The sequence below is a fragment of the Triturus cristatus genome, chromosome 10 (genome assembly GCF_964204655.1).
Source record: "Triturus cristatus chromosome 10, aTriCri1.1, whole genome shotgun sequence".
NCBI classification, from domain to species: domain Eukaryota; kingdom Metazoa; phylum Chordata; class Amphibia; order Caudata; family Salamandridae; genus Triturus; species Triturus cristatus.
The window spans coordinates 1,211,723,227-1,211,736,054 of record NC_140593.1 but is presented as its reverse complement, the minus strand read 5'-3'; positions in this window follow the sequence as shown (position 1 = coordinate 1,211,736,054).

Below are 12,828 nucleotides of genomic sequence, written 5' to 3'. Positions count from 1 at the left end.
AGCCTTGGGCACAAATCCCCTGCTGCGCACAGCCTTGGGCACAAATCCCCTGCTGCGCACAGCCTTGGGCACAAATCCCCTGCTGCGCACAGCCTTGGGCACAAATCCCCTGCTGCGCACAGCCTTGGGCACAAATCCCCTGCTGCGCATAGCCTTGGGCACAAATCCCCTGCTGCGCACAGCCATGGGCACAAATACCCTGCTGAGCACAGCCTTGGGCACAAATCCCCTATACTGCAAAGCCTTGGGCACAAATCCCCTATAGTGCAAAGCCTTGGGCATAAATCCCCTGCTGTGCAAGGCCTTGGGCACAATTCTCCTGTTGTGCAAAGCCTTGGGCACAAATCCCCTGCTGCGCACGGCCTTGGGCACAAATCCCCTGCTGTGCACAGCCTTGGGCACAAATCCCCTGCTGCGCACAGCCTTGGGCACAAATCCCCTGCTGCGCACAGCCTTGGGCACAAATCCCCTGCTGCGCACAGCCTTGGGCACAAATCCCCTGCTGCGCACAGCCTTGGGCACAAATCCCCTGCTGCGCACAGCCTTGGGCACAAATCCCCTGCTGCGCACAGCCTTGGGCACAAATCCCCTGCTGCGCATAGCCTTGGGCACAAATCCCCTGCTGCGCACAGCCATGGGCACAAATACCCTGCTGAGCACAGCCTTGGGCACAAATCCCCTATACTGCAAAGCCTTGGGCACAAATCCCCTATAGTGCAAAGCCTTGGGCATAAATCCCCTGCTGTGCAAATCCTTGGGCATAAATCCCCTGCTGCGCAAAGCCTTGGGCACAAATCCCCTGCTGCGCAAAGCCTTGGGCACAAATCCCCTGCTGCGCAAAGCCTTGGGCACAAATCCCCTGCTGCGCAAAGCCTTGGGCACAAATCCCCTGCTGCGCACAGCCTTGGGCACAAACCCCCTGCTGCGCACAGCCTTGGGCATAAACCCCCTGCTGCACACAGCCTTGGGCATAAACCCCCTGCTGCACACAGCCTTGGGCATAAACCCCCTGCTGCACACAGCCTTGGGCATAAACCCCCTGCTGCACACAGCCTTGGGCATAAACCCCCTGCTGCACACAGCCTTGGGCATAAACCCCCTGCTGCACACAGCCTTGGGCATAAACCCCCTGCTGCACACAGCCTTGGGCACAAACCCCCTGCTGCGCACAGCCTTGGGCACAAAACCCTTGCTGCGCACAGCCTTGGGCACAAAACCCCTGCTGCGCACAGCCTTGGGCACAAAACCCCTGCTGCGCAAAACCTTGTGCACAAATCCCCTGCTGTGCAAAACCTTGTGCACAAATCCCCTGCTGCGCACAGCCTTGAGCACAAACCCCCTGCTGCGCACAGCCTTGGGCACAAACCCCCTGCTGCGCACAGCCTTGGGCACAAACCCCCTGCTGCGCACGGCTTTGGGCACAAATCCCCTGCTGTGCAAAGCCTTGGGCACAAATCCCCTGCTGCGCACAGCCTTGGGCACAAATCCCCTGCTGCGCACAGCCTTGGGCACAAATCCCCTGCTGGGCACAAATCCCCTGCTGGGCACAGCCTTGGGCACAAATCCCCTGCTGGGCACAAATCCCCTGCTGGGCACAGCCTTGGGCACAAATCCCCTGCTGGGCACAGCCTTGGGCACAGATCCCCTGCTGCGCACAGCCTTGGGCACAAATCCCCTGCTGTGCAAACCCTTGTGCACAAATCCCCTGCTGCGCACAGCCTTGAGCACAAATCCCCTGCTGCGCAAAGATTGGGCACAAAACCCCTGCTGTGCAAAACCTTGTGCACAAATCCCCTGCTGCGCAAAGCCTTGTGCACAAATCCCCTGCTGCGCACAGCCTTGGGCACAAATCCCCTGCTGCGCACAGCCTTGGGCACAAATCCCCTGCTGCGCACAGCCTTGGGCACAAATCCCCTGCTGCGCACAGCCTTGGGCACAAATCCCCTGCTGCGCACAGCCTTGGGCACTAATCCCCTGCGGCGCACAGCCTTGGGCACTAATCCCCTGCTGCGCACAGCCTTGGGCACTAATCCCCTGCTGCGCACAGCCTTGGGCACTAATCCCCTGCTGCCTACAGCCTTGGGCACAAATCCCCTGCTGCCTACAGCCTTGGGCATAAATCCCCTGCTGCCTACAGCCTTGGACACAAATCCCCTGCTGCGTACGGCCTTGGGCAGAGGTGGTTGGGTGCAGTGTTTGGCCTTATTTTTGGAATCTCTCTTTTACAAGAGACTAGTTTTGAGGGGAGACTGACCCAAGAGCACCCTAGGAGTCCTATATGGTGGTGGTAAGTATTTTTACCTCAATCAAAAGCTGAGTGGAAACAATATTTGTACTAGATTATGAAGCAGCATGCCCCCCTCATTCAAAAAAGCACAAATATGTGAATTATCTCGAGAAAACTCCTAGGGGTGCAAAGCCACAACAAGCAGTAATAAAACATTTCACCTCCAACCAGCAGCAGGCATAGAAACTGCTCTTCACACCGCATTATAACATGGGGGGCAATTAAATGTTTCACCACCCTGCAACAGCACACAGAGAACTCTTCTTCACCTGTCCTACAGCTTCACACATGAGGAATTCTACATTTCACCATCCAGCCCCCTCAGGCACAGAACTGCTCTATACAAGGAGCCACAATAGTTCCACGCGAGACCTAACTCATCTTTATCTGAACTGCTCCTCACACTGCACTACAACATGAGAGCAATCCAATATTCAACCATTATTCTCCTGCCCTGCAGCTCCTACACGTGAGTGCAATTAAACATTTCACCACCCAGCACCACCAGGCACAGAACTGCTCCTCACGCTGCACTACAACATGAGAGCAATTAAACATTTCACCACCCAGCACCAGCAGGCACAGAACTGCTCCTCACGCTGCACTACAACATGAGAGCAATTAAACATTTCACCACCCAGCACCAGCAGGCACAGAACTGCTCCTCACGCTGCACTACAACATGAGAGCAATTAAACATTTCACCACCCAGCACCAGCAGGCACAGAACTGCTCCTCACGCTGCACTACAACTTAAGAGCAACTGAACATTTCACCACCCAGCACCAGCAGGCACAGAACTGCTCTTCACGCTGCACTACAACACAAGAGCACAATCACAAGCGGACCTGACATTTGACTTGTGTATCCTCTGAGGCGGAAGCCGGAGGACCGTGTTCCCACTGTTTTTAAAAACTGCACTGTTTTCACTTGTGTTAATTTTAAAAATAAAACTCAGAGCTCACCTGCTTGGAAGCGCCGACCTGAAACGCGCTCTCACAGCCCTCCACGACCACCCCTGACACAGCGACCAGCGCGGACTCAGGAAACGCCCAAAGGCGGTAGCCACGCCCACTGCGAGGCCACGCCCACCCCCAGAGACTACAAATACGCTAATCACAAGCGGACCTGACATTTGACTTGTGTATCCTCTGAGGCGGAAGCCGGAGGACCGTGTTCACACTGTTTTTAAAAAACTGCACTGTTTTCACTTGTGTTAATTTTAAAAATAAAACTCAGAGCTCACCTGCTTGGAAGCGCCGACCTGAAACGCGCTCTCACAGCCCTCCACGACCACCCCTGACACAGCGACCAGCGCTGACTCAGGAAACGCCCAAAGGCGGTAGCCACGCCCACTGCGAGGCCACGCCCACCCCTAGAGACTACAAATACGCTAATCACAAGCGGACCTGACATTTGACTTGTGTATCCTCTGAGGCGGAAGCCGGAGGACCGTGTTCCCACTGTTTTTAAAAACTGCACTGTTTTCACTTGTGTTAATTTTAAAAATAAAACTCAGAGCTCACCTGCTTGGAAGCGCCGACCTGAAACGCGCTCTCACAGTCCTCCACGACCACCCCTGACACAGCGACCAGCGCTGACTCAGGAAACGCCCAAAGGCGGTAGCCACGCCCACTGCGAGGCCACGCCCACCCCCAGAGACTACAAATGGGCCGGCCATACCAGCGCAGCGGACGAGCGCAGCGGGAGCGCCGTTTGCGCGCCGAAGGCGCGCCTAAGGCAAGCCCGTCTGCGCCCGTCCGCGCACGACCGGGCCCAGGGCCAGAACCCCTGCCTAAAACAGCCAACCCAAAGGTAAGCTACTCACGTAGAGAGTTACTAAGTCTTAGACCCCCAACCTCCTCCTGTGACTATGTCCATGATCTAAATGGACCTTTCACACGCTGCTCCCTCTGTAAACCAGCCCAGCTCACACTCCCCACAAAATCTCACAAGCCCGCCTCCCTCAAACTCGCTTCACTAAATTGTCGCTCACTTCCTAAACACGCGACACAGATTAACCATCTTATAGAAGACCTGGAGATAGACATCCTTTTCCTAACGGAAACGTGGCTTGCCCCACATTCACAATCAGACATGGCACTAGCAACTCCACCTGGCTATCTAATTCAGTCCCTACCCCGCCCCCTAGGTAGAGGTGGTGGTGTCGCCATTATTCACCGGGATTATCTTCACTGTAAAACCAGTGACGCGCAGATTCCCGAATCAGAAAGTCTTCAGTTTACCTTCAAGCTAAACCCAACCAACTCACTAACAGGAATACTGGTGTACCGTCCCCCCAGGTCCCTTCGCTAGTTCCCTCCTGGACTCAGTAACAACCCAGGCCCACTCTCTATCGAATTTCATGATAACAGGTGACCTGAATATTCATCTCGATGACCCGGTAGACTCGATAGCTAATGACCTGATCTTAGATCTGGCAGCACTTGACATCCGCCTCCTTAACTCCGGAGCCACCCACATCAAGGGTCATCTATTGGACCCGGTGTTCACCAGCTCCCCCTTGATGCAAGCGAAGGAGGCTTTTCCCCTTCCTTGGACAGACCACTTCCTATTCTCCTTCCAACTACCTGGAACCTTCAAGAAACCTCAAAAACCGCCCACATACAGCAGGGACAGGACCTGGTCCAGACTCCCCACTGAAGAATGGGCCAAGATCCTAAAAATGACCACCCCTGCATACGCGGAAGATCCGACCATCTCCGATAAAAAATTCAGAGAGTGGATCACCTCCTCCCTGGACTCCGTGCTCCCTCTTAGAACTAGGGAGGACAAAAACGGCAAACCTGGTTCGGCCCCGTGGTATACCACAGACCTCCGTCTACTTCGCAAAAACTGCAAAAAAGCCGAATGGCTGTGGAGGAGAAACTGGCAGCACGCCAACAAAGAAGCTTACCAGAACACAGTCAGGCTCTACAAAGAAGCCATCCGACTCGCCAAAGCCTCACACTATGACAAGCGGATACAAGAATCGTCCAACTCAGCCATGGAATCTTTCCTAATTGTAAAAGAGCTGCTCAAAGTACCCAACACTCCCTCCTCCATCACCCCTAGAGTCGACCGAAGTAATGAACTAGCTAATTACTTCAACGACAAAATCACCCGTATCCTGGCCTCCCTCCCACCCCCCGGTCCCCCCAGTCACAGGGATAGCCGTTTATCCCTCGACCACGTCAAAAGCAATCTACGCCCCACACTGCCAACATTCCGACCAGTAACCTGCCTAGAGGTAGAACGAACCTTGATGAAAATGAAAAGCGGATCACCTCTGGATCCAGCACCTATCAGGTTCCTTAAAACCGTAGCCTCAATCATCGTGCCTACGGTCACGGAACTTATCAACAGCTCGCTTGCCCAGGGCTCTGTCCCGGACAGCTGGAAGAGTGCTGTGGTAAAGGCACTTCAAAAAAAAACCCCAGCTCGACCCAGCAGACATGTCAAACTATCGACCTATCTCACTCCTCCCTGGGATTAGCAAGGTAGCTGAGAAACTGGTCAACGGACAATTATCTCAATTCTTTGAGACCAACAACGTACTTAGGCAATCCCAGACTGGATTCCGCCCAGGTCATGGCACAGACACCGCCCTTCTTGCAGTCATCGAGGAGGCAAGGCGCATACTGGATTCAGGAGGGTCGGTGGCAGTGATCCTCCTGGATCTAAGCGCAGCCTTCGATACAGTCAACCACCGTGTCCTTTTACATCGATTGGCGGAAGCAGGACTTACCGGGACGGCACTCAGTTGGATTGAATCCTTCCTCACAGGACGCACGTTCCAAGTGTGGGACAACAATCACCACTCGTCCACCCTTCCACTTACAAGCGGTGTCCCTCAGGGCTCTTCCCTGAGCCCGACGCTTTTTAATGCTTACATGGCCCCCCTTGAGGACGTAGTTACACCTTTTGACATAAAAATGGTAAGCTATGCCGACGACACTCAGCTGGTCGTCTCTTTAGCCCAACTGATCGACCACCCAGAAAACCTGACCAATTGTCTCATAGAAATCCACAATTGGATGAGTAACTCATCACTAAAACTTAATGGGTCAAAGACGGAGGTGATGCTCCTGGGGAAACAATGGACGACCATCCCCCCAGCACTCTGGCCCGACGTGTTCGGGGAAATTCCCCCCCCGAAACGTGAAATTAAGACACTCGGGGTGTGGCTCGAACCAGAGCGGTCTATGAAGACACAAGCAACTAAAACTTCGGGCACCTGCTTCGGGCTTATGCGCACGACCCGCAAGATTCTCCCCTTACTGCCACCCACTTCCAGGAAACTGCTCATCCAGGGACTGGTATTGTCTCGCCTAGACTACAGCAATTTGGTCTACCTGGGAGCCCCTGAGGCCACCCTGACGAAACTCCAGCGGACACAGAACGCTGCAGCACGCATGCTAGCCAACCTCCCCCCCCAGAATGTCCGCCAAGCCGGCCCTCAAAGCTCTGCACTGGCTCCCTGTGCGCCAAAGGGTGCAATTCAAAGCCATGTGCACGACGCATAAGCTGATCAACGGATCTGGCCCGGCGATCCTTAGCAACATGATCACCCCCTACACAGCATCCAGATCCCTACGATCCCAGAATGAGAACCTGGCCAACACTCCTAGATTCAAAAAGACTCGTACAGGAGGTCGACGATTTTCCGTCCAAGCAGCTGCTGGATGGAACGCTCTTCCTCGCCCCCTCAGACTGGAACCCAACTACATGGTATTCCGAAAAAAATTAAAAACTCATTTATTCCCGAAATAGAGTCCCTCAATAAATGTCTCTCCCCTCTCCCTTCCCCTCTACAGGATCACAATTCTCACAGCGCGGGGATGCCCTTGGGTCACCAGGCGCTTTAGAAATCGTTATTAAATTAAATTAAATTAAGAGCAATTAAACATTTCACCACCCAGCACCAGCAGGCACAGAACTGCTTTTCACGCTACACTGAAAGACGAGAGCAATTAAACATCTCACCACCCAGCACCAGCAGGCACAGAACTGCTCCTCACGCTGCACTACAACTTAAGAGCAACTAAACATTTCACCACCCAGCACCAGCAGGCACAGAACTGCTCCTCACACTGCAATGCAACATGAGAGCAACTAAACATTTCACCACCCAGCACCAGCAGGCACAGAACTGCTTTTCACGCTGCACTACAACATGAGAGCAATTAAACATCTCACCACCCAGCACCAGCAGGCACAGAACTGCTCCTCACGCTGCACTGCAAAACGAGAGCAATTAAACATCTCACCACCCAGCACCAGCAGGCACAGAACTGCTCTTCACGCTGCACTACAACATGAGAGCAATTAAACATTTCACCACCCAGCAACAGCAGGCACAGAACTGCTCCTCACGCTCCACTACAACTTAAGAGCAACTGAACATTTCACCACCCAGCACCAGCAGGCCCGGAACTGCTCTTCACGCTGCAATACAAAAGGAGTGCAATTAAACATTTAACCACCCAGCACCAGCAGGCACTGAACTGCTCTTCACACTGCACTACAATATCAAGCGATTAAACATGTCACCACCCAACAGGCACAGAACTGCTCCACACCGTGCAATAAAACATGAGTGCAATTAGACATTCCATGACAGAGCACTAGCAAGCACAGAACTGCTCCTCACACTGCAACATGAGAGCAACTAAACATTTCACCACCCAGCACCAGCAGGCACAGAACTGCTCTTCACACTGCAACATGAGAGCAACTAAACATTTCACCACCCAGCACCAGCAGGCACAGAACTGCTCTTCATACTGCAACATGAGAGCAACTAAACATTTCACCACCCAGCACCAGCAGGCACAGAACTGCTCCTCACGCTGCACCGCAACATGAGTTCAATTAAACATTTCACCATCCAGCACCAGCAGGCACAGAACTGCTCTTCACGCTGCACTACAACACAAGAGCAATTTAACATTTCACCACCCAGCACCAGCAGGCACAGAACTGCTTTTCACGCTACACTGAAAGACGAGAGCAATTAAACATCTCACCACCCAGCACCAGCAGGCACAGAACTGCTCCTCACGCTGCACTACAACTTAAGAGCAACTAAACATTTCACCACCCAGCACCAGCAGGCACAGAACTGCTCCTCACACTGCAATGCAACATGAGAGCAACTAAACATTTCACCACCCAGCACCAGCAGGCACAGAACTGCTTTTCACGCTGCACTACAACATGAGAGCAATTAAACATCTCACCACCCAGCACCAGCAGGCACAGAACTGCTCCTCACGCTGCACTGCAAAACGAGAGCAATTAAACATCTCACCACCCAGCACCAGCAGGCACAGAACTGCTCTTCACGCTGCACTACAACATGAGAGCAATTAAACATTTCACCACCCAGCAACAGCAGGCACAGAACTGCTCTTCACGCTGCACTGCAAAAGGAGTGCAATTAAACATTTAACCACCCAGCACCAGCAGGCACTGACCTGCTCTTCACACTGCACTACAATATCAAGCGATTAAACAGGTCACCACCCAACAGGCACAGAACTGCTCCACACCGTGCAATAAAACATGAGTGCAATTAGACATTCCATGACATAGCCCTAGCAAGCACAGAACTGCTCCTCACACTGCAACATGAGAGCAACTAAACATTTCACCACCCAGCACCAGCAGGCACAGAACTGCTCTTCACACTGCAACATGAGAGCAACTAAACATTTCACCACCCAGCACCAGCAGGCACAGAACTGCTCTTCATACTGCAACATGAGAGCAACTAAACATTTCACCACCCAGCACCAGCAGGCACAGAACTGCTCCTCACGCTGCACTACAACATGAGAGCAATTAAACATTTCACCACCCAGAACCAGCAGTCACAGAACTGCTCCACACCGTGCAATAAAACATGAGTGCAATTAGACATTTCATGACAGAGCACTAGCAAGCACAGAACAGCTCCTCACACTGCACTGCAACATGAGAGCAACTAAACATTTCACCACCCAGCACCAGCAGGCACAGAACTGCTCTTCACGTATCACTACAACAAGAGAGTAATTAACCCTTTTATGACTCCCGCACCAGCAGGCTCAGATCTGCTCCTCACACTGCCCTACAACATGAGAGCAACTAAACATTTTACCACCCAGCACCAGCAGGCACAGAACTGCTCCTCCCGCTGCACCGCAACATGAGTTTAATTAAACATTTCACCACCCAGCACCAGCAGGCACAGAACTGCTCCTCACGCTGCACCGCAACATGATTTCAATTAAACATTTCACCACCCAGCAGGCACAGAACTGCTCCTCACACTGCACCTCAACACGAGTTCAATTAAACATTTCACCACCCAGCGAGAGCAGGCACAGAACTGCTCCTCACCCTGCACTACAACATGAGAGCAATTAAACATTTCACCACCCAGCACCAGCAGGCACAGAACTGCTCTTCGCGATGCACTGCAACACGAGAACAATTATACATCCCACCACCCAGCACCAGCAGGCACAGAACTGCTCCTCACGCTGCACCGCAACATGAGTGCAATTAAACATTTCACCACCCAGCACCAGTAGGCACAGAACTGCTCCTCACGCAGCACTACAACATGAGAACAATTAAACATTTCACCACCCAGCACCAGCAGGCACAGAACTGCTCTTCGCGCTGCGCTGCACTGCAACACTAGAACAATTATACATCTCACAACCCAGCAAGAGCAGGCACAGAACTGCTCCTCACGCTGCACTACAACACGAGAGCAATTAAACATTTCACCACCCAGCACCAGCAGGCACAGAACTGCTCCTCACGCTGCACCGCAACATGAGATCAATAAAAATTTCACCACCTAGCACCAGCAGGCACAGATCTGCTCTTCACGCTGCACTACAACATGAGAAACATGAAACATTTCACCACCCAGCACAAGCAGGCTTAGAACTGCTCTTCACGTATCACTACAAGAGAGTAATTAACCCTTTTATGACCCCCGCACCCGCAGGCTTAGATCTGCCCCTCACACTGCACTACAACATGATAGCAACTAAACATTTCACCACCCAGCACCAGCAGGCACAGAACTGCTTTTCTCACTGCACTACAGCACGAGAGTAATTAAATAGGGAGTGGGCGGTGAACTACGCTTCGCCACCGGAGTTCGCTTAGTTTGGCCCACAGATCAGAAAAACTCCGCAACGCTGAATTTTTCCTCTTGTGCGGCTCGCCAACGAGCACCATAAGCTAGACCGCCTCCTGGCGAGATTTCTCAATGCGGGCAGTTGCATCAGGTCGCTACCACTCACGTGAGCAGCCTGCCGCTAGCGTTGAGGAGGCTGCCACTTGAGTAGAAAATGTACTCGAGAGGCAGAAAGAAGCAGCACCCTGTTGTGCTGTGCGTGGTGCGGTTTGCGCTGATTTTACAGCGTGGGACATACTCCCAGTGCTGAAAATCAGCCCGAGCAGGGTGACTTACCGCATTTTGCCGCTTGCAGAACTCCGTGGAGTGCAGCAGAGTTTTTTCGGCACTTCGTGGAGTTCCACATACCAGAACTCCGCAAACTCCGCCCAGGCCTATAATTAAACAGTTCATGGCCCAGCAGCACTAGCAGGCACAGAACGGCTCCTCACACTGCACTACAGCATGAGAGTAATTAAACATTTCAACATCCAGCAGGCATAGAACTTTTCTCAATGCACAATAGTATGAAAGTAATTTAACATTTCATGACCCCGCAGAATCGGTAGATAGATGGAGTCATAATCTGACACTAAAAGACCTTCAGGCTTTCATAATTGGAGACAGTGTGATTAATAAATGAATGAAGCAGAGCTACGAAGTGAACAGCCTTCAAGCTGCTATGATCTGAGCCAGTAATGAATAATGGGAGCACAGTCTAGATGTGAACAGCCTTCAAGCTGCTATGATCTGAGCCAGTAAAAAATGAAGAGAGCATAGCCTAGATGTGAACAGCCTTCAAGCTGCTATGATCTGAGACAGTAAAGAATGAAGAGAGGACAGCCTAGATGTGAACAGCCTTCAAGCTGCTATGATCTGAGCCTGTAATGAATAATGGGAGCCCAGTCTAGATGTGAACAGCCTTCAAGCTGCTATGATCTGAGCCAGTAAAGAATGAAGAGAGCACAGCCTGGATGTGAACAGCCTTCAAGCTGCTATGATCTGAGCCAGTAAAGAATGAAGAGAGCACAGCCTAGATGTGAACAGCCTTCAAGCTGCTATGATCTGAGCCAGTAATTAAGGGAGCACAGCCTAGATGTGAACAGTCTTCAAGCGGCTATAATCTGAGCCAGTAATGAAGAGAGCACAGTCTAGATGTGAACAGCCTTCAAGCGGCTATGATCTGAGCCAGTAAAGAATAAAGACAGCACAGCATAGATGTGAACAGCCTTCAAGCTACTATGAACTGAGACAGTAAACAATGAAGAGAGCACAGCCTAGATTGTGAACAGCATTCAAGCTGCTATGATCTGAGCCAGTAATGAAGAAGAGAGCACAGCCTAGATGTGAACAGCCTTCAAGCTGCTATGATCTGAGACAGTAATGAATAATGCGAGCACAGCCTAGATGTGAACAGCCTTTAAGCTGCTATGATTTTTGACAATAATGAATAAATGGAGCACAGTCTAGATGTGAACAGCCTTCAAGCTGCTATGATCTGAGCCAGTAAAGAAAGAAGAGAGGACAGCCTAGATGTGAACAGCCTTCAAGCTACTATGATCTGAGCCAGTAAAGAAAGAAGAGAGGACAGCCTAGATGTGAACAGCCTTCAAGCTGCTATGATCTGAGCCAGTAATGAATAATGGGAGCACAGTCTAGATGTGAAAAGCCTTCAAGCTGCTATGAACTGAGACAGTAATGAATAATGGGAGCACAGCTTAGATGTGAACAGCCTTCAAGCTGCTATGATCTGAGCCTGTAATGAATAATGGGAGCACAGTCTAGATGTGAACAGCCTTCAAGCTGCTATGATCTGAGCCAGTAAAGAATGAAGAGAGCACAGCCTGGATGTGAACAGCCTTCAAGCTGCTATGATCTGAGCCAGTAAAGAATGAAGAGAGGACAGCCTAGATGTGAACAGCCTTCAAGCTGCTATGATCTGAGCCAGTAATTAAGGGAGCACAACCTAGATGTGAACAGTCTTCAAGCGGCTATAATCTGAGCCAGTAATGAAGAGAGCACAGTCTAGATGTGAACAGCCTTCAAGCGGCTATGATCTGAGCCAGTAAAGAATAAAGACAGCACAGCATAGATGTGAACAGCCTTCAAGCTGCTATGAACTGAGACAGTAAACAATGAAGAGAGCACAGCCTAGATTGTGAACAGCATTCAAGCTGCTATGATCTGAGCCAGTAATGAAGAAGAGAGCACAGCCTAGATGTGAACAGCCTTCAAGCTGCTATGATCTGAGACAGTAATGAATAATGGGAGCACAGCCTAGATGTGAACAGCCTTTAAGCTGCTATGATTTTTGACAATAATGAATAAATGGAGCACAGTCTAGATGTGAACAGCCTTC